Source organism: Coregonus clupeaformis, chromosome 40 (assembly GCF_020615455.1).
Source record: "Coregonus clupeaformis isolate EN_2021a chromosome 40, ASM2061545v1, whole genome shotgun sequence".
NCBI lineage: Eukaryota > Metazoa > Chordata > Actinopteri > Salmoniformes > Salmonidae > Coregonus > Coregonus clupeaformis.
The window spans coordinates 17,571,098-17,586,872 of record NC_059231.1 but is presented as its reverse complement, the minus strand read 5'-3'; the positions used below and the strand labels follow the sequence as shown (position 1 = coordinate 17,586,872).

At 43.1% G+C, this 15,775-nt stretch overlaps 1 protein-coding gene across 1 annotated transcript in view; it reads left to right on the top strand.

Annotated features, from left to right (window-relative positions):
- Positions 1–10,758: 10,758 nt before the first annotated feature.
- The window catches only part of LOC121554929, a 73,044-nt gene continuing 68,027 nt past the window's right edge, over positions 10,759–15,775 (top strand). Inside the window, exon 1 of the mRNA XM_045212028.1 lies at positions 10,759–11,011. The gene's annotated coding sequence lies outside the window, so the exon portion shown is untranslated. The remainder of the gene's footprint in view (positions 11,012–15,775) is intronic.

The following is a 15,775-nucleotide window of genomic DNA, read 5'->3' as shown; positions in this document are numbered from 1 at the left end:
CTCGAGAGCTAAGTTCTGCCCTTCCTTCGTTGTGATTGGTCAGACTGATCTAGTTGCTTTTTCTGATTCGTTTAAATACCTGTCAATCAATATTTGGAGCATTTCAGGCGGAAGTTGCTTCAGTGCTAATGTCACATGACATGGGTTGCTTTAAAAAAAAAAACGTGCTGAGAATTTCTTCATCATAACTATAGAAGTGTTTTATATTTACGGAGCGTCTACATGACAACTTCACACAGAACAGAGCGTCTATGGCCGGCTCCAAAGGAGCGATGGGCCTGTAAGTAGCCAAACAACCAAACACAGGCAGCCAAACACCATTTTCATGTCTTGGGCTAGCCTATATAAAGCAACAAATAGCCCAGGCCAGTATGTCATTCTTTTTTTCATTTTTAAGAAGGACAATCTAACAACCCTGCCATTTTTTATATATATATATATTTTTTTACATAACAGCATTAGGCCTATGTTTGCATTGTTGAATGAAAATAGAATAAGTGATTCTCAAGACAACAAGAGACAGCTTGATACAGTAGCCTGGTAGGCCAATACACTGAACAGGTGGTCTAAGTAATGAATTAGTAACAGTAGTTTGCTAGTCTCTAAAAACCTGCTATGGTGATGGGCTCTTCCCCCTAAAGCTGGTGAAATAAGCTATTTTCCTTCCCTAACCTGAATCCTAATCCTTCGATGCCTGCTGTGTCTACTTTTGCTGTGTCTGTACAAGCCATATGTACCCCCTTCAAACAGTAGGCTAGGGTAGAGGATGTAAATTTAGAGAAAGAGAATGTGAAGATTATGCTTGTCGGGACGATAATGACAACATTGGTATGAAAAATGTATGCACTCACTAACTGTAAGTCGCTCTGGATAAGAGCGTCTGCTAAATGACTAAAATGTAAAATGTCACTGTATATCCAGTATCAATTGCCCCAATTAGAGAAAGGTTGGAGTGCCAATCCCATCTGCTTCGTCTGGACACTGTTGTTGGAAAATTAGGTCAAGTGTGGTGTGTTACTGTAAATGACGACCCGAGAGAGAGAGAAGGAGGGAGGGAACGAGGGAGAGAGAAGGAGGGAGGGAACGAGGGAGAGAGAAGGAGGGAGGGAACGAGGGAGAGAGAAGGAGGGAGGGAGAAAGGGTAAAATAATGAACGAGAAAAGAAGAGGGATAAAAGGCCTATAGAGATATAATGGTAGGGTGGTGGAGAACAGGAAAACATAAATGAGGGAAGGGACAGAGATAAATCATTTTCTCATTTATAGGACAAACGTGTACAGTACAGTATACTTCGGGGTGGCAGGTAGCCTAGCAGGTTTGAGTGTTGGGCCAGTAACCGAAAAGTCGCTAGTTTTAATCCCGAGCCGACAAGGTGAAAAATCTGTCGATGTGCCCTTGAGCAAGGCACTTCACCCTAATTGCTCCAGGGTCGCTGTTGATAATGGCAGACCCTGGCCATGACCCCACTCTCCGACGGTGTCTCAGGGAGAGTTGGGATTTGCAAAAAGCACATTTCCAATGCACACATGCGTATTAATGCACACTTGTACATGTGTGAAACAGGACACATATAAGCACCCACTTTTTGTAGACCCAACCAGAAACTAGGCATAGGCCTACTGCAACTTTACCATAGCAGTGTATGGTATCCATGAGGAGAGAGCCCCATCCATGTGAAAGGAAAGCAGTAGGGGTTCTGTCAGCATGAACGGAGCGAGACAAAGGCAATTCTATGACGATATCAGTTGCCAGGGGTTTCCCTTGAACTGTGGAAGGTTGAGTTTACCCGTCTACATGCAACTCTACTAGAGCTGGGACGATAAACCGAAAATTATACACTGACCATGCCGATCACTTATCGCAGGCATTTTGCTGATATCGTTCATTACGATAAGTAGCCTATACTAGAGAAATGTGAAGTTTTAAATGAAATAAGTTTACTAATATGGGTGATCGTTAATGGGACAACTGATGGCTATAACCATCAAACTAGTAGTAGTAGTTTAAAGGATAATAAATAATAACACTGTGGTGCACATGCTTGTTATAAACGTATTGTTCTATTTATCTCTGTAGCTCAGCTGGTAGAGCACGGCGCTTGTAACGCCAGGGTAGTGGGTTCGATCCCCGGGACCACCCATACAAAAAAAAAAAATGTATGCACGCATGACTGTAAGTCGCTTTGGATAAAAGCGTCCGCTAAATGGCTTATTATTATCATTATCGCATAAATTCAAGAAATGTATCGCGATATGGATTTTTGTCCATATCACCCAGCTCTATGTTCAACTTCTCATAATGGTATTGCCTATTGGTGGGCCACAAATAATGTTCCCCAATGTGAAATAAGTTAACAGCCAGGCAGGGAGAGAGAGAATACCCCAGGCCCCCTTCTTCACTATAGGATTTAGTGTCAGGCTGTGTAACAGGATATTGCAGGCTGAATGGCCACTATACACTAAGATATGTCCATTCTGGATCAGGTTTCATCTACTATTGTGAGCTGAATGGAGCGTTAACCTGCCTATAGGCCCCATGGCAATAGTGTCAGTGTGATAAATGAAACAGAACAACAACACAATGTAACAGTGTGATAAATGTGTATTACACATTTTCTAATTGTCACTGGACATTATCTTCACATAGATTTTGGGATGCTTGGGTAGCCTATGAGCCTCAGCCTACCTATGCAAAATGCCCCCTCAAATAACATGTATTTATTTACGTCAAATGCATGTCTTTTTGGTTACAAATGTAGGCCTATAGCCTCTATGTTCTGCTCTTTTGATTTCTGAGAGGGAGCCAAGGGGGCACACACCACCACACTTGAATAAAGCTTTTTTCATTCTGTCCAATCAACATTAGAGAAAGGCTTGTCCAGTTTCTAAGGAGACTTCAGGGCCGGCTCAAGGCATAAGCAACATAAGCAGTCGCTTAGGGCCCCCGGCCGCTAGCGGGCCTCCATCCCAAAAATGTATAACCATAACATTTTTAAAAAAATAGAAACTCAGTTGGGGTCTCAACTTACTGTTGAGAATACACAAGATGCAATTTTCTAAATATGGTTGTGCATCAGCATTTTTTATCTTGTTATGTCAGTCACTGATAGTCACTCAATTAGCCCATGTCAGCTAACATTTTTTAGATTGCTAAATTAGCCTAGTGGCCAGCTATCTAAATGTATTAATCATCTACGAATTACCGTCTGGGGAGGGGGCCCATTGATTTTGTTAGTCAATCTCACTCAGATATCATATTAAAAACTGCAAACATTTCTCTCCACCCTATGGCAAAATTTGTAGAATTGCCGGAAATTAGCTGTAAAACTGCAACATTTTCTCTATGCCCCATGGCAAACTGTGTAACATTGCACAAAATGTACTGTAAAAAATTAAACATTTCTCTCCGCTGTCAAGAGAGGGGCTGCTAAAATGTTTTGCTCGCAGTGTGGTGGTGAAGGGTATGCACATGTGGGTACACATACCTATAGTTGAAGTCGGAAGTTTACATACACCTTAGCCAAATACATTTAAACTCAGTTTTTCACAATTCCTGACATTTAATCCTAGTAAAAATTCCCTGTCTTAGGTCAGTTAGGATCACCACTTTATTTTAAGAATGTGAAATGTCAGAATAATAGCAGAGAGAATGATTTATTTCAGCTATTATTTCTTTCATCACATTCCCAGTGGGTCAGAAGTTTACATACACTCAATTAGTATTTGGTAGCATTGTCTTTAAATTGTTTAACTTGGGTCAAACGTTTTGGGTAGCCTTCCACAAGCTTCCCACAATAAGTTGGGTGAATTTTGGCCCATTCCTCCTGACAGAGCTGGTGTAACTGAGTCAGGTTTGTAGGCCTCCTTGCTCGCACACGCTTTTTCAGTTCTGCCAACACATTTTCTATAGGATTGAGGTCAGGGCTTTGTGATGGCCACTCCAATACCTTGACTTTGTGGTCCTTAAGCCATTTTGCCACAACTTTGGAAGTATGCTTGGAGTCATTGTCCATTTGGAAGACCCATTTGCGACCAAGCTTTAACTTCCTGACTGATGTCTTGAGATGTTGCTTCAATATATCCACATAATTGTCCTTCCTCATGATGCCATCTATTTTGTGAAGTGCACCAGTCCCTCATGCAGCAAAGCACCCCCACAACATGCTGCTGCCACCCCCGTGCTTCACGGTTGGGATGGTGTTCTTCAGCTTGCAAGCTGCCCCCCTTTTCCTCCAAACATAACGATGGTCATTATGGCCAAACAGTTCTATTTTTGTTTCATCAGACCAGAGGACATTTCTCCAAAAAGTACGATCTTGTCCCCATATGCAGTTGCACATTAGAGGCTGCTGCTGCCTATTGAAATCACTGGCCACTTTAAGAAATTGAACACTAGTCACTTTAATAATGTTTACATATCTTGCACTACTCATCTCATATGTATATACTGCATTCTATTCTATAATATTATTCTGTATCTTAGTCCATGCTGCTCTGTCATTGCTTGTCCATATATGTATATATTCTTAAATCCCATTCCTTACTAGATTTGTGTGTATTGGGTATATGTTGTGTAATTGTTAGATATTACTGCACCGTCGGAGCTAGAAGCATAAGCATTTCGCTACAATTCCTGGATTCTGTGAGTGCCCTAATAATCCTATTAGGACCAGAATGCGGCTCTCCACTACCTGTTCCTGCAGTGATGATTCACCAACTTCATCAAATGTTTTTATAATGAATCTGCAGATAATCGCCAAAAACAACCTAGGCGTACCAGTTGCCTACGCAAATTAGGGAGCCAAATGAACAGCTTTCTCACGGATGCGATTAGGTAGGCTACACTGACTGACCAGACGATCACTCACTTTAGCGTCACTGTCTGGCAAGCCCCGACATCCTAGGAAAGAAAACCTAAGAAATCCTTTGGTTTAGGCTACTTGTCCCGATGCAATACCATGGACATATAACCAGGTTGCATGATTTATGAATGACAATGGGATATAGGAGATCACATTTTCAGTCAGTTTGACACCTTTTTTAAACTAGTCAACACTTGCTATTCAGTTGTCAATCAACGCACAGTAAATACCCCACTATGAGCCACGACTCTGCATGGCTGGCTATGTAAAACATATACAGTGCCTTGCAAAAGTATTCATCCCCCTTGGCATTTTTACTATTTTGTTGCATTACAACCTGTAATTTAAATGGATTTTTATTTAGATTTCATGTAATGGACATACACAAAATAGTCCAAATTGGTGAAGTGAAATGAAAAAAATTACTTATTTCAAGACATTCAAAAAAATTAATAACGGAAAAGTGGTGCGTGCATGTGTATTCATCCCCTTTGCTATGAAGTCCCTAAATTAGATCTGGTGCAACCAATTACCTTCAGCAGTCACATAATTAGTTAAATAAAGTCCACCTGTGTGCAATCTAAGTGTCACATGATCTGTCACATGATCTCAGTATATATATACACCTGTTCTGAAAGGCCCCAGAGTCTGCAACACCACTAAGCAAGGGGCACCACCAAGCAAGCGGCACCATGAAGACCAAGAAGCTCTCGAAACATGTCAGGGATAAAGTTGTGGAGAAGTACAGATCAGGGTTGGATTATAAAACATTTCTGAGACTTTGAACATCCCACGGAGCACCATTAAATCCATTATTAAAAAATGGAAAGAATATGGCACCACAACAAACCTGCCAAGAGAGGGCCGCCCACCAAAACTCACGGACCAGGGAAGGAGGGCATTAATCAGAGAGGCAACAAAGAGACCAAAGATAACCCTGAAGGAGCTGCAAAGCTCCACAGCGGGAATTTGAGTATCTGTCCATAGGACCACTTTAAGCCGTACACTCCACAGAGCTGGGCTTTACGGAAGAGTGGCCAGAAAAAAGCCATTGCTTAAAGAAAAAAATAAGCAAACACGTTTGGTGTTAGCCAAAAGGCATGTGGGACACTCCCCAAACATATGGAAGAAGGTACTCTGGTCAGACGAGACTAAAATTGAGCTTTTTGGCCATCAAGGAAAACGCTATGTCTGGCGCAAACCCAACACCTCTCATCACCCTGAGAACACCATCCCCACAGTGAAGCATGGTGGTGGCAGCATCATGCTGTGGGATGTTTTTCTTCGGCAGGGACTGGGAAACTGGTCAGAATTGAAGGAATGATGAATGGCGCTAAATACAGGGAAATTCTTGAGGGAAACCTGTTTCAGTTTTCCAGAGATTTGAGACTGGGACGGAGGTTCACCTTCCAGCAGGACAATGATCCTACGCATACTGCTAAAGCAACACTCGAGTGATTTAAGGGGAAACATTTAAATGTCTTGGAATGGCCTAGTCAAAGCCCAGACCTCAATCCAATTGAGAATCTGTGGTATGACTTAAAGATTGCTGTACACCAGCGGAACCCATTCAACTTGAAGGAGCTGGAGAAGTGGCTAGATGTGCCATGCTTATAGAGACATACCCCAAGAGACTTGCAGCTGTAATTGCTGCAAAAGGTGGCTCTACAAAGTATTGACTTTGGGGGTTGAATAGTTATGCACGCTCAAGTTTTCTGTTTCTTTGTCTTATTTCTTGTTTGTTTCACAAAATGTTTTAATTCCAGGTTGTAAGGCAACAAAATAAGAGAAATGCCAAGGGGGGTGAATACTTTCGCAAGCCACTGTAGCCAACACAATAATTAGGCTAAGTTGTGGATTTCGACTCATCGTTACCACTTACATTACATGGGATGTGCAAATTCACGAGCATCATGCACTCTCCCTCCATCATGCACTCTCCTTCCCTTATTTTGGAAAGATTTTGGCGAGAGTGAAACCTCTCGCTTCGCTTCTTCTTCGCTGCTGCGTTTCCCTGTCAAATCAAATCAAATTTTATTTGTCACATACAGTGGGGAAAAAAAGTATTTAGTCAGCCACCAATTGTGCAAGTTCTCCCACTTAAAAAGATGAGAGAGGCCTGTAATTTTCATCATAGGTACACGTCAACTATGACAGACAAAATGAGAAAAAAAATCCAGAAGATCACATTGTAGGATTTTTAATGAATTTATTTGCAAATTATGGTGGAAAATAAGTATTTGGTCAGTAACAAAAGTTTCTCAATACTTTGTTATATACCCTTTGTTGGCAATGACACAGGTCAAACGTTTTCTGTAAGTCTTCACAAGGTTTTCACACACTGTTGCTGGTATTTTGGCCCATTCCTCCATGCAGATCTCCTCTAGAGCAGTGATGTTTTGGGGCTGTCGCTGGGCAACACGGACTTTCAACTCCCTCCAAAGATTTTCTATGGGGTTGAGATCTGGAGACTGGCTAGGCCACTCCAGGACCTTGAAATGCTTCTTACGAAGCCACTCCTTCGTTGCCCGGGCGATGTGTTTGGGATCATTGTCATGCTGAAAGACCCAGCCACGTTTAATCTTCAATGCCCTTGCTGATGGAAGGAGGTTTTCACTAAAAATCTCACGATACATGGCCCCATTCATTCTTTCCTTTACACGGATCAGTCGTCCTGGTCCCTTTGCAGAAAAAACAGCCCCAAAGCATGATGTTTCCACCCCCATGCTTCACAGTAGGTATGGTGTTCTTTGGATGCAACTCAGCATTCTTTGTCCTCCAAACACGACGAGTTGAGTTTTTACCAAAATGTTCTATTTTGGTTTCATCTGACCATATGACATTCTCCCCAATCCTCTTCTGGATCATCCAAATGCACTCTAGCAAACTTCAGACGGGCCTGGACATGTACTGGCTTAAGCAGGGGGACACGTCTGGCACTGCAGGATTTGAGTCCCTGGCGGCGTAGTGTGTTACTGATGGTAGGCTTTGTTACTTTGGTCCCAGCTCTCTGCAGGTCATTCACTAGGTCCCCCCGTGTGGTTCTGGGATTTTTGCTCACCGTTCTTGTGATCATTTTGACCCCACGGGGTGAGATCTTGCGTGGAGCCCCAGATCGAGGGAGATTATCAGTGGTCTTGTATGTCTTCCATTTCCTAATAATTGCTCCCACAGTTGATTTCTTCAAACCAAGCTGCTTACCTATTGCAGATTCAGTCTTCCCAGCCTGGTGCAGGTCTACAATTTTGTTTCTGGTGTCCTTTGACAGCTCTTTGGTCTTGGCCATAGTGGAGTTTGGAGTGTGACTGTTTGAGGTTGTGGACAGGTGTCTTTTATACTGATAACAAGTTCAAACAGGTGCCATTAATACAGGTAACGAGTGGAGGGCAGACGAGCCTCTTAAATAAGTTACAGGTCTGTGAGAGCCAGAAATCTTGCTTGTTTGTAGGTGACCAAATACTTATTTTCCACCATAATTTGCAAATAAATTCATAAAAAATCCTATAATGTGATTTTCAGGATTTTTTTCTTCTCAATTTGTCTGTCATAGTTGATGTGTACCTATGATGAATTACAGGCCTCTCTCATCTTTTTAAGTGGGAGAACTTGCACAATTGGTGGCTGACTAAATACTTTTTCCCCCCACTGTACATATATGGACCACCAATGACAGAGCGGCAGGGACTAAGATACAGTCGAATATTATAGAATACAGTATATACATATGAGATGAGTAATGCAATATATGTAAACATTATTAAAGTGACTAATGTTCCATTTCTTAAAGTGACCAGTGATTTCAATAGGCAGCAGCAGCCTCTAATGTGCTAGTGATGGCTATTTAACAGTGATGGCCTTGAGATAGAAACTGTTTTTCATTCTCTCGGTCCCAGCTTTGATGCACCTGTACTGACCTCGCCTTCTGGATGATAGCGGGGTGAACAGGCAGTGGCTCGGGTGGTTGATGTCCTTGATGATCTTTTTGGCCTTCCTGTGACATCGGGTGATGTAGGTGTCCTGGAGGGCGGGTAGATTGGCCCCCGTAATGCGTTGGGCAGACTGCACCACCCTCTGGAGAGCCCTGCGATTGCGGGCGGTGCAGTTGCCGTACCAGGCGGTGATACAGCCCGACAGGATGCTCTCAATTGTGCATCTGTAAAAGTTTGTGAGGGTTTTAGGTGCCAAGACAAATTTCTTCAGCCTCCTGAGGTTGAAGAGGCTCTGTTGCGCCTTCTTCACTACACTGTCTGCGTGGGTGGACCATTTAAGTTTGTCAGTGATGTGTACGCCAAGGAACTTGAAGCTTTTCACCTTCTCCACTGCTGTCCCCGTCGATGTGGATAGGGTGGTGCACCCTCTGCTGTTTCCTGAAGTACACGATCATCTCCTTTGTTTTGTTGACGTTGAGTGAGAGGTTATTTTCTTGGCACCACACTCCCAGAGCCCTCACCTCCTCCCTGTAGGCTGTCTCGTCATCGCTCGCTTTGTGACTAACAGGCGCCTATCCTATCAATAGATCGCTAGAAGATGCATATCGTTCATTCTAGCGGGAGAGGGCTCGACAGACTAACTAATTTACATTTTTGTATGAAAAGTAGCATAGTTATTATGAAGTGGAAAATGTAACCGGCTGAAAAAGAGTGTGTAAATCAAATCAAATCTTATTGGTCACATACACGTGTTTAGCAGATGTTATTGCGGGTGTAGCGAAATGCTTGTGTTTCTAGCTCCGACAGTGCAGTAATCTAACAAGTAATATCTAACAATTTCACAACATATACACACAAATCTAAGTAAAGCAATGGAATTAAGAATATATAAATAAATATATGGATGAGCAATGTCAGAGCAGCATAGACTAAGATATGAGATGAGTAATGCAAGATATGTAAACATTATTAAAGTTACTATTGTTCCATTTATTAAAGTGGCAAGTGATTTCTAATCTGTGTATATAGGCAGCAGCCTCTAATGTGCTAGTGAAGGCTAGTGAACAGTCTGATGGCCTTGAGATAGGAGCTGTTTTTCAGTCTCTCGATCCCAGCTTTGATGCACCTGTACTGACCTCACCTTCTGGATGATAGCGGGGTGAACAGGCAGTGGCTCGGGTGGTTGTTGTCCTTGATTATCTTTTTGGCCTTCCTGTGACATTGGGTGCTGTAGGTGTCCTGGAGGGCTGGTAGTTTGCCCCCGGTGATGCGTTGGGCAGACTGCACCACCCTCTGGAGAGCCCTGCGGTTGCGGGCGGTGCAGTTGCCGTACCAGACAGTGATACAGCCCGACAGGATCCTCTCAATTGTACATCTGTAAAGGTTTGTGAAGGTGCCAACCCAAAATTCTTCAGCCTCCTGAGGTTGATTAGCCAGCTGATTGGCCGACAGCCGGCGCTAATGCAAGACACTGGTTATGTCAGTCACTGACAGTCACTCAATTAGTCATGTCAGCGAACATTATTTTGATTGGTAAGTTAGTCCATTGATTTTGTTAGTCACTCTCACTCAGATATCATTAACATGGAGTAAGTCTTGGAAAATGTGTAGACTTGCAGGAAATTAGCTTTAAACGTGCAAAAATGTCTCTCCACCCCATGGCAAAAGGGGTAGAATTGCAAGAAATTAGCTGTAAAACAGCTGATTATTTCCTCTCTGCCCCATGGCAAAAGGAGATTTGCATGAAATTTGTTATAAAGTTGCTAAGATTCTCTCTGCACGTTGGCAAAATGTGTAGAATTGCAGAAAGCTTGCTTTAAACCTGCAACATTTAAAAAAGGGGGGGGGGTTCTACAATTATTTGCGTGCAAGGTGGGGGTCTCTCAGCCAAATCTTCTCGCTTAGGGCCCCCAAAAGGCTAGGGCCGGCCCTGGAAGACTGTTGGTGAAGAGAGTTGTATTACACCGTTGTACACTGGGGTACGACTCGAGTGATCTCCCTCATGCTCCCACAACAAAGACAAAAACATACAGTACACATTACATGGAGACTGAAGATAAAAAAAACTAGATCGTTAACATGTCAGCAAATCATGAAAAGCCAAAACGCGAGCTTAGCTGCAAGTAAAATTGTTGGTCCGGGATTCGGAAGACACACCTGCTAGTGATGCGATTCTAACTGAGGATGTCGGTGTTACTTTGAAAAGTAGCCTACTAGAGATGTAAGTTTGAGCTTCATCAATGCAACAATGTATTAATTTGTGTTCATGAGTTCATTGTTTCAACGTTTCATGTGCCACGCGCTAAAATGTAGCAATTTTGCAAGATGACGTCTCGTGCTGGTTACACAGTAGTGGTTTTCTGTTGAGGGATACGGAACGATGCGAACAGAGATTGTATCTATTGTCGAACTAAACGATAGGCTTTTTATTAAATATGTTTTTATTGCATTATATTATGATTCTATTGTTGGTAGGGCAACAATTATACATCCGCGTTATGCATGCACTAGACGCTACAGTAGAGTACTATCACTAACTAGTGCTCCGAGAACATATGATTCAGAGGAGCAGGTGCACTGTGGGGGAAAGGCAAAGGTAAATGATGATTAAGCTCCAGCCATGCAGGCTGTATGCATGCCACTGGTTCGATAGGGCCCAAGAGGGGTAGAGGTTTGATAGAGCCAGAAGCTCGTTTAATGTTGAGCCAGTGAATCAGGAATTGTTCTTTGTAAACTATACCACACCGTACAGGAAGAAAATAATTGATAGAAAACAGTATCCATTCTATCTGAAAACATTATTCTCCATCCTGTCAGCACACTTCTTCAAATATTGATGAAGATTGGTATTTTTTTCACCATGGTGAGAGAGAGAGGGAGGGGGAGGGAGAGATGGGAGGGGGAGTGGTATGAATTGAAGATGAGACCTTCCATGGTCAGCATTGACTCTGGTCATGAGTGCACTTATTGTAGAAAGTTTCAAGATTTTAATGTCACCTGCACAAGTACAGTGAAATGCCTTTATTGCAAGCTCCAAACCTAACAATGCAGTAATCAATAATCACTAGTCACCACACATGATTGGATGGACCTCTTAGATTAGTTTATCATAGCTCATTGCGTGCGTGATGGAAGGCTTGCAAGGAAGGCATGCAAGGGCACTCACTCCATGCTTCCATGGTTTTCTTTACTCAACTGGATTCATATTGAATATCCCCTGGTTTTCCAAGGTTATCAAATCAAACTCTAATCAAATTTATTGGTCACATACACATTGTTAGCAGATGTTATTGCGAGTGTAGCGAAATGCTTGTGCTTCTAGTTCCGACAGTGCAGTAATATCTAGCAAGTAATATCTAACAGTTCCACAACAAATACCTAATACACACAAATCTAAGTAAAGGAATGGAATAAGAATATATAAATATATGGATGAGCAATGTCATTGTCAGAGCAGCATAGGCTAAGATGCAATAGATAGTATAGAATACAGTATATACATATGAGATGGGTAATGCAAGATATGTAAACATTATTACGATAGTATATAATACAGTATATACATATGAGACGAGTAATGCAAGACATGTAAACATTATTAAAGTGGCATTATTAAAGTGACTAGTGTTCCATTAATTAAGTGGCCAGTGATTTTCAAGTCTGTATGTAGGCAGCAGCTCCTCTATGCTAGTGATGGCTGTTTAACAGTCTGATGGCCTTGAGATAGAAGCTGTTTTTCAGTCTCTCGGTCCCAGCTTTGATGCACCTGTACTGACATCGCCTTCTGGATGATAGCGGGGTGAACAGGCAGTGGCTCCGGTGGTAGTTGTCCTTGATTATCTTTTTGGCCTTCCTGTGACATCGGGTGCTGTAGGTGTCCTGGAGGGCAGGTAGTTTGCCCCCGGGGATGCGTTGTGCAGACCGCACCACCCTCTGGAGAGCCCTGCTGTTGTGGGCGGTGCAGTTGCCATACCAGGCGGTGATACAGCCTGACAGGATGCTCTCAATTGTGAATCTGTAAAAGTTTGTGAGGGTTGTAGGTGACAGGCCAAATGTCTTCAGCCTCCTGAGGTTGAAGAGACGCTGTTGCGCCTTCTTCACCACACCGTCTGTGTGGGTGGACCATTTCAGTTATGTATATAATGCAGTGCAGGGACCTGATTAAAATGAAAGGGTTGCTGTGGTCTACTGAACTAAATCTATGAAATGATTTGACTCTGTGTACAGTGCCACCTTAAATGAAACTCGCTCTGCAGTCTGCACTACTAAGACACAGGATTGACGTTGGATATAGAGCAGGAGCAGGGCCAGCTCATAGCCTTAACAGGTGGATTATTCACGCTGTAGCTCACAGAGCTCAACAGGGATTTAATCAAGCGATGTGCTGTGGACAAAGGTCAGGTAATGTTCCTGTTGGTTCCTACAGTCAGTCTCTAGCTGGCCACACATCACCACACACACACACACACACACACACACACACACACACACACACACACACACACACACACACACACACACACACACACACACACACACACACACACACAGTGTGACTCATTACCAGGAGTCAAAAGCACTAGACTTAATGAGACAGGCAGATCGCTCAGGCTGAACCAGCAGATATCCCTGGCAGGCAGGTAGGTGATGGGGTCTAATGCTGATGTGTACTTGAGACAGGCATCCTAATGCTTATTGCTGATGCCTATTTGAGACATGAATCGTATCGTAATGCACTCTATTTTAATTTGGAGCAAGTTGGCATTATGTTACTGCGCTGAGTGTAATTGTGTTCATTTCATTAAGTTATTGGCTGATCTCAGGTCTTTTAGGTCCATTGACATCCAATTATTTAAGTAACGGCCATTAGAGAACAGTCATTAGGTGATTACAGTAATAACTCATGTTCCGCTTTTGAATAGTATACAAATCAAGGTGCAGTTGGACACCGCCATATTCACTGCATAACTGAGCAGAATCATGTTCTGAAGCCTACTGTTATGTTTGAGGCTCCTTCATCTCTCTTTCTCAAATGGCTTAGATTTAGCCTATTTACTGTAGCTAGCAAACACAGCTTGTACTGGTCTTTGGATTTCAGTGTGAATCATCAGTCGGCTTCTTATTTACACAATCTCAGCTGCTGCTGTCCAACATATCGGTGACAGACTGGGAATATTCATACTTGGATGAAAATCATTGGTTGCCAATTGCCATAAATATCGCTTAATGTGTAACCTATTTGGAGATGGTCTGTGTCCTCCAGCAGCCGTGGCGACTGGAGAGATTCTGTCCCTAGCTCCCAGTGCAGTAGCTCTGGATGGAGGGGAGAGTCTACCGTGTACCCCGCATCGCGAAAGCACTGACGTCAAATCAGCTGCTTGCCCTTGATTAGAAGAATGTTACCTTGTTTCAAGAGCACCATTATCCCTCTAATGTAGAAAGAACGTGGAAAATGACAAAGTAATAAAATAACTGGATGTCCACTTTCAAACTCCCTTGATATGGCTGCCTCATATTGCTACCATTTATTGGTTAAAGGTCACTGTGCTAATTGAAAAACAGAACAATACAATGGCAATTTTATCATTTATATATATTATTGTCAGCCAGGTAAATAACGACTGCAGAAAGCCTGTTCATTTTAGATGGCACACTCCTCCCCACCTCCACAGTAACCTCTTCCCCAGGGACCTCAGAGCAACCTTTGTTCCAAGCTGGTGGCTAAACAGATCCCATTGTGTCTTGTTAAAACATCAGTCACAGCTGCATGCAGAGAGGAGGGAGAGAGAGAGAGAGGGAGATGAAGGCAGAGGAGGATCAGTGACAAAGTGTCACTCCCCCTCCTCCCAAACAGACAGTCAACATCAGGCTGCTGACAGGCAGGCCTGGGGCTGTGGTGCGGAAGGTGCAGCAGAACTCTCTCTCTCTCTCTCTCGCTCTCTCACACACACAGGGCTGTTGTAGAGAGCCACTAATTACCATCGCTGGGGTAATTAAAGATTATACAGCTGGGGCAACAACACACCACTAATGACATACAGCTTTCTGATGTATAGCTGCTTAGGATAGTGAAATGGTTAATTAACACACACATCAGCCTCTCCCTTCTCCTCCTCAACCCCTCTGTAATTTGGTTTTGGGTTGCTGAGATTAGTTGGGGGTTAAACCTCTATAAATGGGAATGGCTACAGAACATACGTCATGGGCCTCTTAGCCGGACTACTGATATATATGAACTAGTTACTACACAGACGTGGTCGCAATGGTCAATCCATTCCTACTGTAGGTCTACAAACTGGCCCCACTGTACCTGTCAATGGTCAATCCATTCCTACTGTAGGTCTACAAACTGTCCCCACTGTACCTGTCAATGGTCAATCCATTCCTACTGTAGGTCTACAAACTGGCCCCACTGTACCTGTCAATGGTCAATCCATTCCTACTGTAGGTCTACAAACTGGCCCCACTGTACCTGTCAATGGTCAATCCATTCCTACTGTAGGCCTACAAACTGGCCCCACTGTACCTGTCAATGGTCAATCCATTCCTACTGTAGGCCTACAACTGGCCCCACTGTACCTGTCAATGGTCAATCCATTCCTACTGTAGGTCTACAACTGGCCCCACTGTACCTGTCAATGGTCAATCCATTCCTACTGTAGGCCTACAAACTGGCCCCACTGTACCTGTCATGTTGTATATCGTCTAACCGTCCATTGGAGTTCCACGATCGCATTGGATTACTTTATCATCACATGATGCCCCTGGTCCACTGACAGTCTTTGTAATGATGTCAGTACCTTTGCTGCCTATGATTAATCCTAGCCTATGGCACTAGGACGTGTTTGCATTTACAACACGCTATTAATAAGATAGCTTGCAGACCAGCGGGAAAATATTACCCATAGCACCCATTGTTGGTGTCTGACTGAGCCATTGCTAAAATATTAACCTCCATTTTGCCCTTGATCTACCATTAATAACC